This window comes from Mustela putorius, unplaced genomic scaffold, assembly GCF_011764305.1.
Source record: "Mustela putorius furo isolate JIRA1106 unplaced genomic scaffold, ASM1176430v1.1 tig00003850_pilon_pilon_pilon, whole genome shotgun sequence".
NCBI lineage: Eukaryota > Metazoa > Chordata > Mammalia > Carnivora > Mustelidae > Mustela > Mustela putorius.
In genome coordinates this window covers 15,427,694-15,451,951 of record NW_025422002.1, presented here as the reverse complement: position 1 = coordinate 15,451,951, position 24,258 = coordinate 15,427,694, and the positions used below count along the sequence as shown (strand labels likewise).

The 24,258-nt window shown below is 54.3% G+C and overlaps 1 protein-coding gene across 1 annotated transcript in view; it reads right to left on the bottom strand.

Moving 5' to 3' along the window:
• The window catches only part of IQSEC1 (IQ motif and Sec7 domain ArfGEF 1), a 166,221-nt gene that overhangs the window by 121,816 nt on the left and 20,147 nt on the right, over positions 1-24,258 (bottom strand). The gene's annotated exons all lie outside the window — the stretch shown is intronic.

Here is a 24,258-nt window from a genome sequence, read left to right as displayed (position 1 = left end):
TGTTTCACCTATAAGGAACTGAGGCTCAGAGGGGGGCATCACCTACCCATAGACAGGGAGGGTGGCGCTGGGCCCAAGCCTGGGTCTGCGGGTCAAAGCCTTTCTCTGTCCTCCGGCCCCTTGCCCTGGCCTGGGCAGGACGTCCAGAATTCCAGCCTGATTCCCACAGGAGGATTAGCAGCTGCATGCTTGTCCGTCCCCCAAGCCAGGAAAGAACTTTTTCTCTGAAAGCAGCATTGGCTTCTACAAAGGCCGTGGCCTCCCTGGGGGGCTTGGGAACACCAGTTCTCTCCTTATCATCAGAAGCCACCACAGGGGCCCACTACCTGTCATAGGAGCTCCTCCACAGCACCCTGGGAAGGTGGCTGCCCAGCCCTGGCTTGAACCCTGCCCAGCACCCCCCCCACACACTCACCCAGTGATGGGAAGCTCATTACTTCTCAACCTCCACTGACCTAAGGAAATTCTCTCTGGGGCAGAGCCTCACTTCCTTGGGCCGTGCAGAGTGGGACTTCCATTCAAGAGTTTCTCTGGTCTGTCCTACTGGTGGAAGTTTTCTCAACATCTTCTGTGGGTGGAGGCAGTGTCTACGTCTCCTTCATGTCTATCCACGGCACCCAAGGACTCACGCCTCCATTCACACATCCATGCCCGGCTCCCGTGTCCCTTCCCTCGTCCCTTCAATCATCCACCCACCTGTCCTTTCCTCTTCCTTCCATCCATCCCCTCACTCACTCCCCTCTGGCCTGGGCCGAACCTGGCTCCCCACAGGGTAAAGAGCAAGAACACGTGATCTCAGAGAGAGGTGTCATTTTCAGGACAGGAGGCCAAGATCCCCGTTGGGGACACTTCCAATTCCCTGTCCTGGAAGACATGTCTGCCTCCAAAGCCTCTGGAGGGTCCCGGGCCTCTCTCCTCTTTCCCTTGGCTGCACCCTCCTATGTGCCCCTCCTTTCCAACAATAGCACACTGGGGCTTCCCACCTCCACTTCACAGATGGGGAAACTAAGGCACAGGGAAGGGATGGGTGTGGCTATTTCCAGCAGCCAGGGCATCGTCTGCTTCTCAGAAGACTGCTTCTTTGGCCTGATGGGTGAGGGGGTGGGGGGCACCCATGAAGGGTTAGCAAAGCCTGAGGGAAGAGCTTGAGGGTGCGAAGGAGTTTAGTGCCTCCACCTGGGGTGGGGGGCACACCCTCAGCCATCTCCCACACTCCCACACCAGTGACCCTTGAAGATCTGCTTCTTGAAGGTGCTGGCAGCCCCTCTCCCGACCACTGGCAGCCTGGTCCAGCGTCATACCCGAGCCGTTACAGGTCCCCCGCGCTGCTCCCCAACTTTGTGGGGTGCCAATGGCACAGAGACTGTCACGCGGTGGTGTGAGGGTGGCAGTGGCCTGGGGACGTGTGGCCCCCCCCTTTGCAACCACTCTCATCATGTCCTCTCAACAGCGTTGGGGAGAGTGGCTGTCACCATCCCATTTTATGGGTGAGAAAACTGAGGCTCCTGGTGCTCCCACCAATGGTGGCTTGTCGCTGAGAATGGGAGTGGACTCCTTCTTCACCTCTGACTCCCTTGTCCCTAACACTAGTCATTCCATCTCTCTGAGCCTCAGTTTGTTCCTCTGCAAAATGGGAACAAGCATCCTTGCTCTCCTGGCCAAGGGGAGGAAAAAGTGATACCAGGTTCACAGAATCGGGTGGCCCTGGGCGCGGGACTCAGCCTCTGAGGGCCACCTTCTGCAGGACCTTCAGTGGAGCTCACGGTGGCGGTCATGACAAGGCCCCTGGCCCGGGGATATCGTCCCTCTTTCTGCCCCTGTAGGACACAGGCAGCCACAGCAGGAAGAGAAAGTGAGGTAGGTCTGTGTGGAAGCGTTCCCACCCTCGGCTCTTCCCTCTCCCCAGCCACGCGGCCACGGCCAGGCTCAGCGGAGAGCTGGCCGGCCCTCCACCCTCTGTGCGGTGACTCACATGGCCCGCTGGGGATGAAGTCACTGCCGCCCAGGCAAAGAAAAGGATACATTTGTTCCCTGGGAGATGCTGATGCCATGGTGAACTTGGCCTGTGAGGGGACAAAGCCCAGGGCCTGTGCTCTCTGGAGGGACTTAACCACACCAACAGGGAGGGCAGGGGGAGGAGACGCTGGGTGTGGGGGGAGGGGACCTAAGGAGTGGGAGGCGCCTCTGTTCTGCAGACCCAAGGGAGGGTCTGTGAGCCTCCTTCTAGCCTCCCCGCCGAGCCAGGTTTGTCACTTCTACTTGCCTGGAGAGAAATGTCTGTGGTCTCGGGGCTCTGAATGTCCCCCCAACCCCTGCCTCTGACTTCTGCCTGTCTTGGCCACAAAATGGTCACTCTCCACTCTATTCCCTGGTAGTAAACTGGCGGTGACAGTGGGGTTTAGAAGGCCAGACAGGGGCTCCCTCCCTGTTCTCTGGATCTCTGTGTGGCCTCCCCAGGGCTGTCCCTGCCTTTGGCCTGTCCCCCCACCTGTCCATCATAAGCTTCGTTTTAAACCCAACATCCTCCCTGTGGCTGGCCATTGCCTACTCCTGGCCAAAGCACAGTGAGGCAGGCAAGACCCTTTGCTGTCTGCCACCCACATCGAGCTTCCTGATCCGCACATGTGGTCCCTGCTCCAGGCACACCCCAGGCCTCTCGGCTCTAAGACTTCTGACTCTGGACAGGAGCTCTGCATCCCTGGGCCCATTACTCTCCCAGTGCCCTACAGATGGATTGCCTCCTCTGCTCTGGGCCCATGGACTGAACCAACAGTCTCCGTGCTCCCGTTCCCTGTCTGTGGCCAGTGGGAGACCCTGGCAGGACAGCAAGAGGCAGAAGAGAGAAGCAGTGGTCAGGGTGTCCGTTGCCCCTCAGCAGCCACAGTGCCTGGCAGGTGTCCCTCTGTACACCGCTCTCTCTCTCCTGTTCCACCTAACTGCCCTCGGGCTCTGGGTTGGAAGGCCTCCCCGTTGCAGCCCCAGTGCTACTCCTTCCCCTGGGTTCTCTCTTAACCCTACCGCCAAATCTGCGTGTGGTCCCACTGTGGCCAGCATTGCGGACAAGTATTTCTAGGGAACCCTTGATACCCTGCCCTCCCCACCAAGGCCACCGCCTCAAGGAAGCCAATTATTCCTGTGTTTGTTCAGCATGTATGGACTGCCTTGTTAGTGCCAAATACTCCTCTTGGAACCAGGGAAAAGGACAGGGGAGTCAAGCAGAGCTGTTGCTCTGGAGGGAGGAGTAACCGGTCCCAAGCTGGTAAGCTTTCCTGGGCTCCTTCCTCTTCCGCCCGACATCCGCTCTGAGCCTGGAGCCTCCCACTACATGGACATGGCCTGTGTCCGCGTCCTTTCCCTCCCAGCTCTGAGACCCCACGGACAGCACGGAAAATATCCACGTGGTTTAGCTCTTTCCACCCTCTGCCTCACCCTGAGAGGTGGTGCTCCCTACTACCTCTTTTTTTTTTAAAACAAATTAACAAATGGAGGTTCAGATGCTTTGTCCAGAATGATCTCTAAAGCTGTCCATCTCCATCCAGCTACAAAGGCAAAGCTCTTTCTCCTGCTTCATGCCAAAAACAAAATGAATCACCCATCATTTAGATCTATAGACTTCTAGTGGTATCCAGAGCAGGGCCAGGCTGAGGCAGCCGCCCAACATGTGCCAAGTTGGCTGAATGTTTAAACCCTTAAACTTTAGCTTCTCTCTCTTTTTTTTTTTTTTCAAGTTTTTATTTATTTGACAGACAGAGATCACAAGTAGGCAGAGAAGCAGGCAGAGAGGAGGAAGCAGGCTCCCTGCTGAGCAGAGAGCCCGATGCTGGGCTTGATCCCAGGATCCTGGGATCATGACCTGAGCCGAAGGCAGAGGCTTTAACCCACCGAGCCACCCAGGCACCCCAACCTTCCTGCTTCTTAAGCAGCACTTGCCTTATGTGGAGGGTGTGCTGGGATGTCCCTATTTTCCAGATGCAAAAATGGAGGCTGAAGGTGGTTAAGAGTGTTGGGTCATGCAGGACCACTGTTGAGTTCCCAAGCCAACCGACTTTGCCTCAGGCCTTAGAGGCCACTAAGAGCTCAGGGCACTGGCAGGGATGGCCACAGACTCAGGCTGGGTGTTGGGGAAGATGCTAGAGAAGAGCTTTGCCATGTCCATCTTGGAGAACACGAGGCACATTGTGTCCAAGCTCCTCACTTTGTCTGCTGGGCAGACAGGAAACTGGGGGTGGGGGGCAAGGACCAGGGAGCAGCTGATGCTTGGACCCCGGAGGTAGCCCAGATGGTGGGAACAAATGGCTGGATCCTAGGAACATTCTTGAAGCCGAGCCAGTAGGGATGGCAGAGGGATGTGCTATGGGGTGAGAAAGAAGGGAGAGCAGGAGGTGATGCCTGGGTTGCCGGCCTGAACAACTGGGGCATTGGAGGCCCCACTGATGGCGATGGGAACATGAGGATGGCTGGTGGGGAGAGGTGTGGGGGATGGCCAGGTGGGACAGAGGGCTGCAGATCATGCCATCTAAACTGTTGCTCAGTAGGAATAAGGCTCTGGATTTTTTCAGAAATCCAGATTTTTGCCCAAAAGCTCCTGATTTTTACGTGCCTGCAGTAAATTCAAACTTGAAATGCCATGTTAGGGCTAAACCCATGCAGGTCAAATCAAGTCCGTCTGTGGGTGTCTGGCCCACAGGTCACATCTTGGACTCTTCGTTCACTGAGCTGCCATGTCCCATAGGAAGCTGCCCATGCCTGGTCCAGCACCTTGTGGCTCCTCACAGCCCTTAGAGCAGGGGAAAATCCAGACTCAAGGGTAGATACGGAGTTGCTCATCAGTTTCTCTTGCCCTGGCAAACAATTTGGCCCAGAGGAGGAGTATGAAGGAGTATCTGCCCAATGAATGAACAACCCTTTCACTTGAGCTGTCTGCCTTTTATTTTGTAAATGAGGAAGTTGAGGCCCAGAGGAGGGGTGTGTGCTGCCTAGGGTGAGATCTGGGGCAGGACCTGCTCACGTCCAGCCTGTGTTTGTCACCTGCTCCTGAGTATCCGAGGTGAGGGTGGCAGGTGGGTAGGGAGACTGTTGTGGAATGTCTCTTCAGGACCTGCCATGGGGGCCTGGCTGTGGGACCCATGGAGCCCCAGGGTCTGACATCGACGATCCGTCAAACTGACAGCCAGCCCTCCTGGCTGCTCTCTTCTGGGACTTGTGAATTTGTTCCCTTTTGGGCCTGGGGAATGCAGACGGTACCAGGGACCCTCAGGGGTTGTGGGCCCACCTGCCACATATGGAAATTAGACAGTGGAGGCCCCACTCCCGCTCCGCAATGTTGGAGATGGAGAAACAGAGTCACAGAGGTGTTAAGTGACTTACTTAAGGTCACACAGGGAGCAGAAGGGAGCAGAAGCAGAAGATCTGGGACTCTGAACACAGGTTCTAAGACCTTTCCACACCACTGAGCTGTACCAGCCATGGGGTTTTTATAAACCATTCGCTCCCCGCCCCCCCCCGCCTCCCCACAAGTGTCCTCATCCACAAACGGGGAGAGAACAAAACCTGCCTCAGGGGGCATTTGTGAAGATCAAAGCCATCATTGGAGGAGCCAATGTTGTGTGAATGTGCTTTGGAAGTTCTAGGAAGGATCGTGGACATAAAGCAATGCTCTTCTGAGCTTCTAGTCTCTACAGCTGTGGGCTGTAGCCATCACTAAAGCTGCCAGGGAGAGAGACGTTTCACTCTCACCCAATAGTAATACTACTACTTGGTGGTTATTGAGTGCTTATTGTTGCCGGCGCCCTACATGTGATGAGCTCACCAAATTCCTAGGCCCATCCGTGGAAGTGGGTACCACAATGATCTCATCTGTAGACTGGGGAAACTAAGGCACAGAGAGGTGCACAAACATCCCTAGGGCTACACAAATAGGAAATGGCAGAGCTAGGATTTGAGCCCAAGCAATTCTGTTCTAAAACACATTATAACCACTATGCAACATGACTTTCCTGCTCTGGTGGGGAAGTCCCTCTCTATGCCTAACCTAAATCCCACTTGCTGCTGGCCTTAGGCATTCCCTAGGTTCTTCTCAGGCAAAGAAGAAGAGCTGTTCCCTGGGACACCCATCCTGTGCTGAAAGGCCTAAATTCTTTGGCCCCTGGCTCCTCGCTTCCTAGGTCTTGGCACACAAGACAAGGGACCCCAAATGGGAACCCTCTCCTTGACTGATCGTGCCCACACATGAAACTCACTCAGAGAACTGGTGAGGACTCAACCGCCCAGGACCTTGTCCTCCATGGCCTTCCTGCCTCCTGTCTTTCTCATCTGCACCCCCCACCACCAACCCTGTCTGGCTCAGCTCCCTGGCTGAGTCTCCCCTGTCACTTTCCTTTGCTCATAGACAGTTCTTAGCTCTAGCCTCACCCCACCCTTCTGATGCGACTCTGTGGACATGCTGGTGTTGCATCTAATACTGTTTAATATTTTCCCTTAAAATCAACTGGCTTAAAATATCCAGCCTGGCTTCAAACAGCAAGTCTAGTCAAGCACCTTGCTGTAACTCTCAGTTCATAGCAACTACAGGAGACAGAGGAACAGGTGAGATGACACCCGTGGGGTAAGCGATCAGCCAGAAACGGAATGTGGGAGGTGCTAAAGCGTATGGCCTGGTTTCTTCAACAAAGGGATGGCAAAGCCGGAAAAGGACGAGGAGGTTCTAGACATAAGGAGACTCAACGGACCCATGCAGCATGCGGATCGTATTAGAATCCTGATTCAAACACATCGGTTGTAAAAAGGCATTTTGAGGGACCATCTGGGAAAGCTGAACACAAAAATGGGTATGGAACGTATGGAGGAAAGATGAAACACACCGGGCAAAGCCGGGACATCTGGCACAGGTAGGTGATTCATGGCGGGACCCTGCTGTGGGACCCTGGGCAGTTGCTCTCTGCCTCCAATCAGATCTCAAATTTCCAATAACAATAAGTTAGAAACAATGCACAAAACACCCAATTTGCTCTTGAATACATTCACTTTAAAGGGAAACTTTATATCACTCCCCCAAATGGAAAACTACTATCACTTGCTGTAAGTAGAAGGTTACCATGAAAACAAGACAATGTTATTCAATTTCAGGCAGATACTGTTTCCTGCCAAGGGCGCTGGGCTTAAAATCTGCCCGGTCTTTGTTAGGAAGCAGCTCTGGGAGAGAAGTGAATGCACTCTCATTGTGGGTCCCGCTGTATGGGGACGTGGGCCTTACAAGGTAAAGTCCGTGAAACACATTTTTTCTGTTCTTCCTCCATCAGGGAGGGGAGAAGTGAGGAGCCTGGGAGGCAGGGAGCAGGGAGGCAGGGTTACCCTGCCTGGTAATTCCCACAGCAGAGAGGGTCTTAGCTGGGGGATGCCGAGATGGTGCAGCAGCTTGGGACTTTCTGCCTCACAGCTTTAGAGCCGGGCTAGAGATGAAGAAATGGAAGCCCAGAGTGGGTTGGGACACTGCCCAGGGTCACTTGGCAAGTCTGCGGGGGAAACTGGGAAGGACAAGACTCTGGGTTTTCTGACCTGCAGCCCTCTGATCGTCTAACCTTTTTCTTGGTCACGGATGTGGATTGAGCACCTACTGTGTGCCAGGCGCAGAGGATGGGGAAGGGACACGGATGAAGGAGATAGAGTTCCATGGAGTTGACATTTACAGGTGGGGCCAGAGGAGACAAACACCAGGCAAATGATGAGATCATTTCTGATGTTGTGGAGGGTGATAACGAAAACAAAACTGGGGGACGCGGAAGATGACAAGTAGGACAGGATGGTGCTATGCCAGGTAAGGCAATCAAGGAGGGCTTCTCTGAGGAGGTGGCGTTCCAACTGGGGCTTGACAGACTGGGATGGAGGCAGAGGGGGTAATCTGGGGACACAAGGCTCCAGAAGAAGCCAGAGCATGAGTACTGTGGACTAGCCTTCAACAACTCCTGACACTTTCTTAAAACTTTGTATTTTGAGTTAATTTCAGATTCCAGCAAAGTTGCAGGAATACAAAGACTGTGTATCAGAGTGCCTGGGTGGCTCAGTGGGTTAAAGCCTCTGCCTTCGGCTCGGGTCATGATCCCAGGGTCCTGGGATCGAGTCCCGCATCAGGCTCTCTGCTGAGCAGTGAGCCTGCTTCCCCTCTCTCTCTGTCTCTCTGCCTACTTGCGATCTCTGTCAAATGGATAAATAAAATCTTAAAAAAAAAAAAAAAGACTCTGTATCCTTCACCCAGATTCCCCACCTATTAACACTGTATCCCATTTTACTTTATCATATTGTCTCTCTTTTTCTCTACACATACACAAATACGAGCAAGCGCGTATGCATGTGCATGCGTGTGCACACACACACACACTTTTATTTTTTTTCCCAGAATAATTTGAGAGTCGGTTGCCCACCTCAAGCCCCTGCTACTTCAGGGTGTCTGTCCTAAAACAGGACGTTCTCTGATATAACCACAGTACAGTTTTCCAAAGTCAGGAACATTCACATTGATTCAATACCACTGCCTAACCCTTGGATCTTATTTAGAATTGTCAAGGGACCTAATGATGTCCTCTCTGAAAAGACAGTCCCTAATTCTCAAGCCTCCTTTATGGATATCCAGAGGAAAATGCATTTTCAGGGCAGGTTTGCAAGGAGAACACCCAGCCTGACCCTTTAAAGCGGACGGCATGGCAGGTGGATGGCTGGCTCAGGGCCAGCTACAGCCTGGCCCGGTGCAAAAGGAAAAACAAGCACCCTGATAACATTCTTGCCAAAATAGCGTGCTCTATTTTGAACCAAGTGAGAAAGTTAATAAGCCTTTAAAATTTAAAAAAAAAATGATTATATATATATATATAGCTTCACAGTTCGCTCTCTCTCTGCACATCACTGTCGACTGTCAGAAACCCACCCTGCAGGGCACACGGGGCGGAAGGGCCTAGAAACCAGAGCCCCTGGTTCGCAGGACACATCTTTAGGTACAATTCTGACATTTTATTTACTTGATTACTGAATTCTTTCTGGTGCCCGCATAAATTCTGTGCCCGCAGTGAACACCTGCCTCACTTCACCCAGATCCCAGCCCCAACCGCCACACACCAGACACGCTGGCTCTGTGAGTGGACAGACGGTGTGTGCACACCTGTGTTTGGCTGTCTCACGATAAAGCTGAGAATGGGCCCTTGGACCCACGTCACAGATGAAGAAAGAGAGGTTCTACAGCAGTTCACCATATCAAAGTATCACACACTAGGGAGCTTAAACAACAGATATTAGTTTTTTGTTTGTTTGTTTGTTTGTTTTTTGTTTTTCAGTCCTAAGGCCTGGAAGTGTGATATCAAGGTGTCTGCAGGGCTGGTTTCCTCCAAGGCCTCTCTCCTTGGCATGTAGATGGCCTCCTCTCCCCCTGTCCTCAGGTGGGGTATTACTCAGGGTCCTCTAGTGGAGGAGAAACAATGGGTGTGTATGTATGTATGATTCACTGTAAGGAATTGGGGTATGTGAATAAGAGGGCTGACAAGGCCCAAAGTCTGCAGTTGGCAAGCTGGGGATCCAGAATGCTGATGGTGGGTTCCAGTCCAAATGCTGGGAGGCTCAAGGCCCAGGAGCGGCCAAAGTTTCCGTGTGAGCCCAGAGGCAGGCCTCAAAGGGAGCAGGTAGAGCTCCCTTTTACCTGGCCTTTTTGTGCTACTCAGGCCTTTGATTAAATGAGGCCCACCCATGCTGGGGAGAGCAATCTGTTTTGTTCAGACTTCTAAAGCAGATGTTAAACTCCTCCAGAAACACCCTCCCAAGTACATTCAGAATGATGATTAGCCAAATATCTGGACACCTGTGGCCCTGTCAGGTGACACATGCATTTAATCATCAGACATGGTCTTCCCTTGGTGTGTGTCCTAATCTCTTTTTATAAAGACTCTAGTCACACTGGATTAGGACCATCTTTGTGATTTCATTTTAACTTAATTGTCCTTATAAAGACCCTGTCTCCAATACAGTTCTATTCTGAGTTACGGGGGTTGGAATTTCCACATAAGAATTCAGTGCAGGGTGACAGGGGGAGGGGAGGGTCACCACTGGCCCCGTAACAGGCCCTGACAGGAGAAGGAACCCAGCTCATAAGCTCTGGAGCCCTTCTTAACCTCCCTCCCATAGAGGGGGACCAGCCTCTCTCACACACAGTGCAGTGCTGCTGGGGATCGGGGGGAGACACAAAGGTCTTGGTGGGAGGTGGAAGCCATGGGGTCTCCAGAAGCATCTTTCTGGAGATCCTCCCCCAGCCTCCCAGCAGGAGATGGCCTGAGCTGGACCAATCAGACCGTCACCCCAGACTTTACATCTGGAGTGGGGGCCTTTGGCTGTGGGCTTCTTCATAGCAGGGAGCCTGCCCTAGGGGCGATGGAGGTCCTGCTCTGGGTCCAGCCCACTTCTTCAGCTTCCTCTGAACTCCTGAGAGCGGCACCTAAGTTCCTTTTGCTTTAGCTGGCTGCGGGTGATTTCTGTTCTTGCCACTGAAGAGCCTATCGGATCCAGTGTTCCCACACCACCACTCTCATGTCCTTTTTGTGCCTTTTCTGCCCTCGGCACTGACCTCCCAATGGAGGTTTTGCCATTGGAAAAACCTCCTTCACCCCTGAAGACCCATCTCAGTTCCACAAGAACCTTCCTGGCCTACCCTGTTGACATGATCCCTCCCTCTCTTGAATAATAACCCTATTTTCTTCAAACTTCTTTCATTAATAAGAAGACCTACAATTTATCAAGAGCCAGCTGCATGCCAGGTGGTTTCACACCAATTAGGCACTGTTTCTAAGCCCTTCTGAGCTCAGGACTGGGCTGTGGAAAGACTGGGGAAGTGTGTTGGATGGTCGCCGTGACAAGTTTGACCTCCTAAGATGGCCCCATAGGCTGGGCCAGACCTTGCGAATCCTGGTCAGGAAGTGGGGTGTAAGTTGCCTCCCCTTGGACATAGAAAGACCCTGCAATGACCCAAGGAGTGGACTGCCATAGAAGTGAGACCTCATGACTTCTGAGGCCTGGTTGTGAAAGCTGACACACCATCTATGGGGCTCTCTCTCTCTCTCTAGGAAGCTGCTAATTCTGGGAACATAGCCACCATGTCATGAGGAAGCCCGCAACCCACGCGGAGACCCCATGTGAATGGGTTGGGGTGGGAGGCTTCTGAGGAATGCAGCCTCTCATCTTCCAGAAGCCCCATCTGATGGGAGTAGAACAGGCCCCGGCCAAATTGGAGATCCGTGGGAAGATCAAACATTGACATTGTTTGAAGTCATTACATTCTGGGGTCATTTTTTAAATTCAGTCACATCTAGTGGAGCAGTTCCATGGAGCCAGGAAGCCTTAAACAGTGCAGACAGGAAGTGAAGTGGGGTGGCCCAGTGGGGTCCATCTCTTGGGTTGCACTGACCACATTCTGTTACCTCAAGGAGGTCACTTACCCTCTATGGGCCACTGTTACGTTGTCAGAAATGTGGGGAAAATAACAGTATCTATTTCATAAGGCTGTTGGGAGGATTAATGGAGACAACATATAAACACTCAGGGAAAGTAAGGAATAATAGTCATAATTATTATCTCAGGGACTGGCCAGATTGGATTCCCGGTCAGCTGGACCTCAGAGCCTGCACTGTCTCCCCAAGTCACAGAGCATCTGGGGTCTCACTGCCATGTTTCTCCTCAACAGACCAAACTTCCAGCCAAGAGCTGAGGTCTGGGACTCTGGTGCGTGTTGGGGTCAGCCCGGTACCCCCTAACCAGCCCTGGAAGTTCTGCCTGTCTGGCTCCCTGGGCTGTGCCCTCAAAGCTGCCAGCCCACAGAGTCCACTCACAGGGGCTAAGGCTTAGGGAGTGCTCTCCAAAGGGAGTTTCTTCACGCCGTCGTTTTGATACACCTGGCGTCGGTTATTTCCAGCAGATGGGGTCAGTGAGACCTGCCCATCAAGAACTAAGCTGACAAGTGGTCTCACCTGGAGTAACCCTACATTTGTAACCAGACATCTGTAGTATGCCCAGAGGCGAGGCTATACATCAGCCTGGGGGCAGGTGAACACGGGGAATTATAATCACTCTTAAAGAATCCCTCACTCCAGAGGACCTGGAACTACACAGACCGAGGGAACAGCACATGCGTGTCTCATCCTCCACTTCAGGAAGCCTGAGGCTGCGTGGAGGTACGAGTGTAGTTGCACACCATTTACAGCTCTTTCTCCTCTTCCTCTCTGTCTCTTGCTCTCCTTTCAACATCAAAAATAGCATCTGGCTTTTAATACCCAGTACAGGCAAGCATGTAGAGACACGGGGACTCTCACCTACTGCTGGGGAGGATGCAACACTGTTAAAACCACTTTGGAAAGCAATTCCACAAACCTCAGTGGATCTTAAGGGACTCATATACTGCCCTGGAACAAACCCTACAGAAACTCCCCAAAAGGGAGGTAAGAGACATGTGCAAGATGGTTTACCATAACCCTGTCTGTAACAGTGAAAGACGGGAAGCCGCCTAATTCATCAAAACAGCAGAACGAATGTTGGCACAATGGCATAGACATATAAGAGAATACTGTACACCAATGAAAATGAATGGAGAAATATACATGGCAACATGGATGAAACACACCAAGAAATGACGAGTTTCAAACAAGTTGCCCCTTGAAGAACTAGATAGCTGTACACCTGTGTCCACAGCAGCATTATTTCCAATTGCCAAGAGGTGGGAGCAAGCTAAGCATCTACTGATGAATGAATGGATAAACAAAATGCAGTCTCTACATACAATGGAATATTATTCAGCCTTAAAAAGCAAAGACAGTCTGCAATCCGCTCCAGTGGATGAACCTTGAGGACATTGTGCTCAGGGAACTAAGCCAGCCACGAAAGGGCAAATGTTAGATGCTCCCACTTACATGGAACCTAGAGTAGTCAGATTCAGAGACAGGAAGTAGAATGGGGGTTGCAGGGGCTGGGCAGGGGAGGGAATGGGGGTTGGTGTTTAATGGGGCCAGAGTTTTGTAATATCCTGGAGACAGATGATGGTGTGTACAACAGTGTGAACGTACTTCATGCCACCAAACTGGACATTTAAAAAACGGCTAAGATGGTCGATTTTAAGTTACGTGTACTTTACCACAATTAAACGATTTTTAAAAGCAAGTTGCAGATTACATCATATATCTGAAATAGCCTTTTGGTTAGCAGAGTTATAAGAATGTGCATGGGAAATAGATGCAATGGGGAGGGGGAGCACACTACTTAGCTTTAGCTCTGGGGGCGTGGGGGCTGGGGTGGGATTTGAGTGCAGTCCACAGGGGCCATGCACCACACTGGTGAGAGTTTATTTGTGAAGCCAGGCAATGGGTATAGGATTGTCTACGTTCCTTGCACCTGTTTCTTGAACAAGAGAACCCTGTGGTCTGCTGGGCTCTGGTGACTGGGGGGAGGGTTCTCTGTCCTTCCACAGTGGCCTCTTGGCCAAAGCTGAAGAGCTCCCGGGTGCCACCATCTCCCCAGGAGGAATGCAGAAGTGCCCTATGAACATTCTTTCATTCTCTAGTTGAAATAAGCAGCTCCACTCCTCCCCCCAGCCCCAGCCTTTGACAGAGCTCCAGGATTATTTTACATTAATTTAAGATCCCTAATGAAGAATAATTAACAGCTTCAAGGGAGCCTGGCACACCCTGTGTTTAGAAGTGGTTAATTATGCATTGTCTGCAAAACATCCTTTTCATACTCTTAAGTTTTGGGCCGCTGTTTTAAACAACGGAATATGGCATCAGGAAAAAAGCCAAGAGGTTCTGTTTGCAAAGCCTTCCTGGGGGGGAGGGTCTGTGTGGGCCAGGACAGCCACATGTTCTATGCCCCTACCAAGTGCTTTCCTGGAGTTGTCCTTTGTCAATCCCCACGGGAGCCCTGAGCCCTGAGGGGTGGGCTAGCACCCCTCCCACATTGTATAGGGGCGGGCTTGGAGGGAAAGTGAGTTTCCAAGCACTCTGCCGGGATGAGGTGTGACCATAAAGCCAAGTTCTTGTTTCCCTGACTGGTGTGTCACCATTATTTATGGTCACTCCCTGGGCATGGAGAGAGGCCTGAGCATCTCATTTGTTTTGAGAAGCCCCATTAGACTCCTCCAGCAGCAAGGGGCCTCTGCAGCCAGACTGCCTGGTAAGATCCTGATGGTCCCACCGACAGGCCATGGGACTCTGCGCAAACTACTCCTTCCTGTACCTCAGTTTCCCCCAGCAGGAAATGGGATAATCATATCCCCCACTTGTTGGGGTTGCTGCGGAGTTGGGGCTTGGGGGACCTGACATGTAGTGAACCTCAGCATTATTGTCACCTACACTGCCTTCCTTTCTAGACTCATCTCCCTACAGGTACCTTACGTGTCAGCCTCACTTTGGGCCATTTCTGAACCATGCCAGGCTACGTCCTATTTTCTTATGTTTGTTTAAGCTGTGCTCTCTGCCCTTCCCTGTCTGGAAAAATCCCACTCCTACAAGCAGCTCAGATGCCACCTCCTGCAGCAAGACTTCCTTGATTTCTCCCAGACACCCTCCCTCTTGCTACTGGTAGCTTTGTGCCACCTCTATCTCCCATCTTTAATTTTCATGGCTTGTTAGTGAGTCTATTCCCCTTGGAGGCTGGGAGCTCCTTGAGGACTATGTCACATTTGATTCTGGGCTGCAGTAGGGGCTTGGGAAAAGAGCCCTAACTCTGAATATGAACTTCCCAGGGTGGCCCGGAGGCCAAGGGGACTGTCACCAGCTCCCCCTGGAGGCTGAGCCAGGCTGCTCACAAGGGCCATGGGACTCCCAGAGACGACACTCAGCGTGTCCTTCCCTCTCTCTGTTTCTCCTGGGGTCCTCACTGTGTGCAGCACAAAGCCCAGCCCTGGGTTCTGGACAAAAGTCCCTGGCACCCGCCTCCTAGCTCCATGGTCTTTTGCTACCACCTGAAGACATCTGCCCTTTGAAAGCTCCTGGGTTTTTTGCCCACATGCTTTTCCCCTTTGCCTGAAACACCCACCTCCTTCTCAGTCCTGCCAACTTCTCATGCTTCATTGCCCGCTCACCTGTCACCTCCTCCATGAAGCCTTCAGACCCTACTCCTCTGTCAATGCTCTGACCATGACCCCTACCTTTTCCACCAGAGTCCCTGTGGGGTAGGACTGTGCCTCTCAGTCCTCCCTCCTGCTCTGAGGCCCTGGTGTGCATGCATGGCCTCAAGCTGAGGAGCACTCAAGAGAAACTATCTTGGAACAAGAGGAACCTAGATTCAGACCCTGTAGCCCCACTTACTTGGCTGATGGCCCTGCAGTTTCACTCAGCTCACCTGCTCAGAGTGGGGGGCTTGGTGCCTCTTAGCAGTAGGGCTGAGGATGGATGATCCTGTCTAGGGCTCCACCCTCCAACCATCCCTTGATAACTAACAGCCAGAACCGGCCAGGTGCCCCAGGCGTTACAACAAACTCCCCAGGGGGCGGGTGGAGGCTCGGCCACGTGCACAGGGTGGAGATCCCACCTGGTGGGGCCTTCCGCTTAGAGGCTGCGGTGCTAATTAGATGCAGCACAGGCCTCTTTCCCTGGCACCCACCCAAGAGCAGGGACTTCCTTTCTGAGGCTGCCGTGAGACCCTCGGGGCCCGCCCCATTCGGAGAAAGCCCCTGGAAGAGAAAAGAAAAGCTCCCACGCTTTCCCAGGGCTGCTCGCATGCTAATAGCTGTAGACTTCACAGAGTGTGAAATCAGGAAAAACTAATTCCCTCAGAATAGCTGGTATTCGGGTTCCCTCGCCCCAGGCCTTTCATCCCATGCCGTTTGAAGACGACCACGGGGATGGCCCACAGTGCCCTTCCTGCCCCGGCCTAGGCCCCAGAGTTTCTTGGCCAAGGTGTGCGTGCCAACACAACACACGTGTCAGGTTTGTTAACATTCAGGCTCGCGGTGTCTGCGGCCTGGATCATTTCAGGGAGCAGTCCCCAAATACCACTAGTGTCAGTTCCAAACACCGAAAGATGGGGAAACTGGGGCTCAGAGAGGGTAGGCAACCCGTCCAGAGTCCCACAGCAAGGGAAGGGACTTGAACTCTGGTCTCCTGACCTCCACACCAGGGATCCCTCATCCAGCTTTCCCAAACAGGTATCAAATTTCTTCTTCGGAGGCAGGCAGTCACACCCGTGTATCACGCGAGGCACCCATTAGGCGGAGGAAAACGAACCGTGGGAGAGCCAAACTGCCCTCCTTCGGGGTCACACCTGCCCAGGATCCAGTCCACTCCAGGACCGATCCCGGCAGCAAGAAACAATGAAACCCAGCGTTGAACTGTCGAACGCTTTTGGGGTGAGCACTTCCCTGCAGAAAGCCTACAAGTTTCAGGGCTGCGGGAGAGGAGAGTATAATTAAGCTAAGTTGCAAAGTGACCCATGGCAAATGCCCCCACTGTTCGTGGCCAGTGGCGGCGACCCTGGGCTGACCTGAAAAGGCCCTGCAATCGGCAGCCTGGGGCGTGGGGGGGCCCTCACCTCACAGCCCGCTGCCTAGTGGCAGAGGTCCTCCCCGGAGGGTCCACGTACCTCTTATAGACTCCGTGCAGCGGCTGCAGACACAGGAACTGCCAGTAATCCAGGCAAAAGGCCTTGAACTTGAGCATTTTCACCTTCCAGTCTCCAGCCGGACCACGGTAACTCCTCCACCGAGACTCGGAGAGCGGTTGGGGGTTGCTGGGGGCCTGGCCACTCTGGCACACCCTGGTCCCGCTGCAGCCCCCGCTCACATGGCCCAGCCCTGCCCAGCCGGCTCCTAGAGCGCACGCCTCCAATACAAAGAGCAGCGCGCACAAAGCCCAGCAACTCGTTGGCGCTGCTCACCCGGGGCAGTCTCAGACTGCTGCTGTCTCTGGCGGCTGGTTCTTCTTGGGGTTTCCCTGGGGGTCCCAGGAGCAAACCGAGGCAGCCCTGGCCATGCCCGGTAGCAGGGGCCCCCGGCTCGTCATCCTGGGGGGCCTAGATGCTGGGGCTCTGATGGCGGCTCCAAGCCCCTTCTTCCAACCAGGCCCTGGACACTCGGTGGCCTCACCCGCACCTGGCCAGGCAGTCGCCCACCCTGGCCTGTCTGGCCCAGAGTGGCTCTGGCCCTAAAGACCCAGGCGTGAGGTGAGGAAGGGGCAAAATGACGGACCAATGCCAACCTTGAGACCCAGATCAATTACGTTTGGTGGAATCCCGGTCCGGCCAGTGTGAGCGAGAACTCACCACTTAGCCACATGGTGTGGGTGGGAGCAGCTTTCCTCTGAAAGGCAGGCAGAGAAAGACTGACAGGGCCGGCGGCGGAGCCGTTGCCTGGGCAACGGGGCACATTGATAAAATCTAAAATGGAACCTCGATGACAGCTGCTCATTGGCTGCCAGGAGGGGACTCCTGTCGCTAGCGAGGGAGGGCGGGAGTGAGAAGGGCAGGGGGGCTCAGGGGCCAGGGCCAGCCCGAGGCTGTTGGGCAGGAACAGGGGGGTCACAGGCAGAGTGGGTGGCTCTCTGGCCCCAGAACCGGGCAGTCACAGGCGACAGGAGCAGAACCACAGGGCCTGGCCTCTCTCCCCACCCCTGCCAGTGGTCCTGCTTCTGCTCTGACCGCTCTAGGGGTCCTTCCCAGCACACCAGCCACAGGGACCTGAAAATGTCATTCTTCTGCTCCACACCCTCATGTGGCCCCAGGCCGCTCTCAGAATGAAGGCCAAACTTCTGACCCATAGACTGGATCCCGCTGAGCTCTCTGAGGCTCCCCTTCACATCTCCTAATCCAAGACAGTTCTTCGGGTCTTCCCATGCAGGGCCCTTCCCAAAGGAACCCCTCCTCTGGGGAAGTTGCTCATCAGCCATCAACCATCATCTCCATCTCGGAGCCTCCTTCACCTGTGCCCTGTGTGATCTGCTCTCCTGGATGGGCCATCATCAGATGTGATCCAAATTGTTTCCTTGTTAATTGCCGCCCTGTGCCGGCTGCAGCGGGAGCATCTCCCGGGCATCTCCCAGGCAGGGTCCCTACCTCTCTTTTCCCACCCATCTCCCAGCTCAGCCCCACGCTGGGCCCACCATGGGCACTCCGTCCTCATCTGTGGAAGGATCGGCAGATCTTGGGTCACAGAATGGGTCTTAGCACCTGACATGCCCCCCTACACACAGCACGTTCCCTCCTCTGCTACTCCAGGTCCCTGATTTGCTCAACATTGTTTACACGGCAATGGTCCTGTGGCCCTCCCCTGCTGCAGGATAAGGGAACTGAGGCTCAGGAAAGACTCTGGACCATGCATGAGGGGTGACCTCCAGAAGATGGCAACCTCAGAAGGGAGCTGGTGCTGAGCTAGGCTGCCAGGTTCCGGGGGCCAGGTGTGGAACCAGGAGCCCAATCCCCAGCCCTGTGCTCTGACAAAGCCAAAGAGCAGAGTCACCTTCGCCTGGAGGGCATTCGCAAGCACTGGGACACATAGCACTTCTGGGAGGGTGGGGCTTTTGCCTCACCTGCCTCCCAGCCAGAGGCCACGTGGCAATGTCTGGAGAAATCTGGGGTTGCCACAACTGGGGAGGGGTGTGCTACTGGCATTGAGTGGTGCGTAGATGGTGCTCAAAGTCCTCTGATGCACAGAATGGACCCTGCGATTAAGAACGATCCCTCTCCAACTGTTAATAGTGGTGGAGCCGAGAAATCCCACCCTGGAGAGTAACTCGCCCGGAAATACCTCATCATGGACAGTTAGAACTGGAAGGGCATTCGAGATGGTTCAGTCCAAGGCTCCTCTTGTACAGACAGGGAGTGTGAGGCCCAGCCAGGGGCAAGGGTACACCCAGCATCATTAGTCTGGGCCCAAGCTGGATCCAGAAAGCCCCGTACTTTCTGGGGGGCTGGGGAGAGGTGGGCCGATGGGAAGGAGGGTGACGGTGGCCATGTGCCAAGGATGAGGAGCCTGTCTGCCTGTTTGCGGAGGTAGCACAGGCCTCATGAAGTGCCGCCCTGCCCCTCCCCTCTCCCCCGACCAGGACATCAGCTTCCCTCTCACGCATGTGGCAGAGGAAGCCGGCTATGCCTTTGAAAGGAGGCGATTGCTGGCTGGGACCTTTGTTTCTGAATTCCCAAGCTGTGAATGAGGCCTCCAGAACCTCCATGGGATGGGTGGGCAGAATGGCACCTCCTCCACTGGGGCCCAAGGGCCAGGTTTCCCTGAGGCTCCTGCAATGCTGCCACACAGAAAGGGCATGGAGGCCAGGCCAGGTGCTGGTAGTGGGGGCTCTGAGGCCTGGGTCTGGCACCAATATTCTTCTGGTTTCTGCGTCTCAGTTTTCCTCATCTGTGAAATGAGAACATTGATCCTGGCTCGGCCTGTGTCCCAAGGCTGCCGTGGGGGTCAGCAGTCAGGATGCATTGGGACTGTGAGATCAAGGGGTGGGCCAGATCCCAATTAGCATCTGTCTCTTTTCTGTTCCTCTAATAGATCAAGCATGTTCTACCTCAGGACCTTTGCACTGGCCATCCCCACCTCCTGCGTGCTCTTCCCCTTCTGGTCTCTGGTTAGATGGCCCTTTCCTGACCACCCTCCTATCACTCTCTATCTCCTTTGCCCTGATTTATTTTTCTTCACAGCACTTACCACCACCTGACACAACATTTTAAAACCAGATTCCTTTGTTTGACACCTGTCCCCTGACACAGTAGCTCAGCGAAGGCAGCCACACTGCTCACCACAGTATCGCAAGCACTGGACACCCATAGGTACTCAGGAAACAAGAGCTGGGTGGAGGAGGGGGAAAGGGCAGAGCTGAGGGGTCCTGCTGTCTGCTAGGGGTCCCTAGCTTGTTCCTCTGGGACTGTGAAGGCACTGGGTCATTGGCTTCAAGGTCAAACGTGACCAGCCTCAAGGGGTGGAGGTTATTGTGGCCATTCCCTGACCATGAACTCCTGACTGGTATGGTGAGAGCCAGGTCTGTGTCAAACCTGAGGGGAGCAGGAGACATGTGACTGCCCCTCCCCAACCCCCAGATGCTCTGGGACAGAAGCCCTGTTAGCCCTCCCTTCATTCTAGAGCCTTCCCTGCCTGGCCCTGAGCAGAGTGCTGACGGGGCTGGTGGAGCGGGTAAAGCGGGGTGAGGCACACTGCTGTCTGAATCGGGGGTGGCTTTCAGATAAACCAGTGGCTCAGCTGCTTTGTAGGAGTTTCGTGAGCCTCTGCCCCCGGGGCCAGCGTCCGGCTGTGAGCACGTGAAAACAGAGCGTGGCTGTGGCGGGGGTGTGAGCCGTGCGCAGGAGGGATGGAGCAAGCACGTGAGGAACGAGTGTGCAAATGTTCCGGATGCCGCGTGTGTGACGGTGCCGGCGCTGTACCGGGGGCTGTGGGCATGAGGAGGAACGCCCAAGCGGGCAAGGAGCGTATACTGTGGCCTCGGGTGGTATTCACAGTAGGATCTGGGGTCACACTCGGGCTCTGCTCCCTGGCTGAGAATCCTCAAGTCACTTCTGTAAAATGGGTTGGTATTAGCTCTGTGCGGTGGTGAACACGTGGGGTACCGTGGGGTTTTGTCACACATGTACACTCGTCAGCATCACACGCAGCTGTGGCCATGGGGATGACCTGAATGTGTAGGTGGCTCTCTACCCTTGTGGGTGGGTGGGGAGCTGCTAGCACCACAATAGCTGGAGGAAGCAGCACCCACAGGATCACGTCTCTGCCCTTCTCACAGCCTCGGGGAGCCTGAGGCTGGGACCAGCCCATCCCAGCGGAGCACCCATGGCTCTTGTCCTCAGCACTGGGGGCCCAGGGCCGGCCGTGTCTCCAGCGCTGGGGCTCCCAATCTTATAGGCCCCCTTTCAATCTCCCCAATGGGACTCAGCTCAGCCCGATCCTCTGCTTCACCTCTGCCAACTCTGCGTGTTGGGCCACATCCAAACTTGTGGGTCGTCACCAAGTATCCCCCTTCCTGGCCACGGTTCTTCTCCCGCCCTCCACAAGGACCAGCCTATTTCTTGTCGACAAGGCCCAGGCCCCATCTGCCTGACTCACACGGCTACACCAGACATGGCTCCCCACGCCAACACCACTCCAGGACACCAGCCTGTGACTTGTCTTTTGTGCCCCTCGCCTGTGAGCAGAGATTGGCTGACTTCCGATCCATGGGACCCTGCTCTGTACCTCGGTCTCCAATGCTTCCACGTAAAGTCAGAGAATGTCTTTTTCTAAAGGCATCTTATGGAAATGTCAAGACACAAAAACCTCAAACGCCCCCAGTCCCACCAACTATCATCCGAATGCCAATAGAAAGCATCAGCTTCCCCCTTGGGCTGTTGCCTCGTTGCCATGGGAACAGGTGCCGCAGCCTGGCCCTCAGAGGGGACTCCCCCGCAGCCTTGAATCTCAGAGGAACCATTAGCTGAGCCCTAGTCTTCAGGAGACCATTCCTTGCTGGACTGGATCTCAGAGAATATGACAGCAGTACCTCCGGTACTTGGGGGAGGTTTCAGGCTCAACAGGGAGGCCAATTTCCCGTGATGCCTCTTGGGCCCACCCTTGGTGCTGATGGGAAGAGCGGGCCCAGAGGGGAGAGAGCGACAGTACCTGTAGCGGTCAGTGGACAGGCTGCTTCCGGTCTCCAGGGAGCTCCTGAGGCGGTAAAAGTGAGACAGTGTTACCCACGATACCCACAGGACCAATGCTCCTGGGGGCCATGCAAGCTGAGGCTGCACTGGGTGGTCCCAGGACAAGTCCTGGGGATAGGTGAGTAGCCCTGGGAAACGTGTTTGGCCTCCACATGCAAGAAACCATGTGCTTTCTTTCCTCTCTGACGGGTCAGTGACAGGTTGCCATGTCTTTATCCCACATGCCAGTTCAGAGAGCTCAGTTACAAAGGACCCTGGGCAACATCGAGTCCAGGTGCTCCCTGTTAACCGGGGAAACCAAGGCCCAAGATCCCACAGGGAGTCTCCCAGTCTGAGGCTCCTTATAGTCAGAGACCTGACAGGGACCTGGGCCTGCTACATGGGGTACTCCTGCCCATGAATGAGCTGACTCCTGCCTCCTCACCCTCCTCTCACCCTACCCCCACTTCTGACCATCCTGCTACCTCACTGTTCCTATAACATGCCAATCTCATTCCTGCCCCAGGACCTTTGCCCCTTTACCTAGGAGGCTAGGCCTCCATGCCACATTTGACACTCATTTTCCAGCTTAGAGGGGCCTTCCTGGAGGGGCAGCCCTGCCTCTCATGCTCTCATCCCATTGCTCAGTTTTATTTCTTTCGGGGCCCCATGGGAAAAGGAGTTAAGTTTGTTCACTGCCTGTTTTTCCAGGCAGGACCTTGTACCTCCTGGTCATGGCCGGTGTCACTAAGACTAGTCAATCCTGTCACCTGTTATAAATGGTTGGTAAGAGGTAGTGAGTACAGGTGAGTAGAGTCAGAGGAGGAGAGGGAACCCCAGCTGAGGTCCCAGAGTGGCCTGTGAGGCAGCCTCTTAGCCTCATCATGGCTGAAGATACTGAGGCTCGGAGTGGCGAAGCACCATGGGCAGGGTCTAACAGCTCTCCGACTGGGACTGGGCTGGGATTGAGACTCAGGTGTGTCTGGCCGGGGACCACCATGTTCTGTCCCTAAAGTGGCCTCTCGTCGGAGTCCTCGTAGACCACAGGCCAGGCTCACAACCTCCATGCCCAGAGTCCAGAGCCCCTGCCCAGAGACTCGATATTCAGCTCTGGATCTGGGCCCAGAGCCAGTCCACCCTGGGGTCAGACGCCACTCTACCCTTGCTTGCCATGGGTTTGCTACAAGTCCCTTTACGCACCTCCATGCCTCAGTTTCCACATTTCTAAAAGGGGGATAAGTAAATTGTTCATGGGAGCAAATAATGGATTTGAAACGACCATGGAGAAACACGAGCCTCTGTCTGCTGTGTGTGGTGGCATCGCCAGTGTCCTAGGCCTTTGGGGCCTTGGGATGTGGCCTGTCCCCCCCAGCACAGCCTGTTCCTGCCCTCCTGGGAGCAGCTTCTATGACACTAGACACACCCCAGCTGTAGAGGTTAGAGCCAATCTCCCTCCCCGCACCCCCCGGAGCTAGAGCCCACCCCAGGGCCATGCACCTTGGGCTCAGCAACTCTGTGTCAGTGAGGTCTTGCCAAAGCTCAACAAGAAAAGAGGACATAAGGGACGGTGTCGGGACGCCCTCGAGTCACTGTCCCAGACTCTTCACTGTCCTGTGCCTGTTCGGGTGAGCGATGGCTTTTCCAGGGGGAGAGAGGGTGGGGCTGGTCAGGAGGGGCTTACTTCCCTCTAGTGGCAGGACCTCCTATTGGGAGTGGTGAGGAGCTCCTGCCTTCAGGAAGTCCCTAGTCCAGACAAGAAACCCCAGTGTTCAGCACCCCTCAGATGCAGGATGCCACAAGAGGAAGTACAAATACGATGTGACAGGGACACAGCAAAGTGATGCCAAGGTGCCCAGGCATAGAGCCATCCAACACAAGCAAAGGGGTTTGGCTCCCTAGCTCCGGTCCTGCTCTGACTACATAACGAGAACCTGGCAGTATCCCGGCCAGCGGCAGAGAGCCCACCTGGTGCTAGGTGCTGTTCCCACATACGTCCTCATCTAACCCTTGCATAACCCTCACGAGGCACAAGGCAGGTGCAGCTCGGGGTGCCCTGTCCCTGGGAAACCATTCTGTTCCCTGCCTCTTTATCATGCAGGAAACTCCTATACACCCTACAAAACCCTGCTCAAGTATCAACTTCTCCATGCAGCCTTCTTTGCCGATCATGACCTCCAAGGAAGATCGCTTGCTTCCTTCCTTCCTCCTTTCCCCTCTCCCCCTTCATTCACAACGGCGAGTCTATTTGGAGCAGCTCTTCTGTGCTAGGAGGCATTGCTGTTAACCCTCTCCAGATATCAACTCTTTCAGTCCTTGTGGGAGCCCGTGAGGGTGGTACAGTGAGACTGAGTATAACTGCACTTGGAACCAACCACCCGAGCTCACACCACAGCTCCAACCTTGGTAGTGAGAGAAACGCTGAGACTCGGCCCCCCCTCTGAAACAAGGCATGGCACCTTGTTCCACTCCACCCAGTGCCACCTCACATGGACGAGGGGAGAGATGAAAAAGCAAAAGCACTTTGTAAACCAGAAAGTGCCAGTGCATGCCTATGAGATACTGACACAGCTATTATCATGCATGTCATAGTGCATATTGAGATGTTAGGCCTTCTACGTTCCA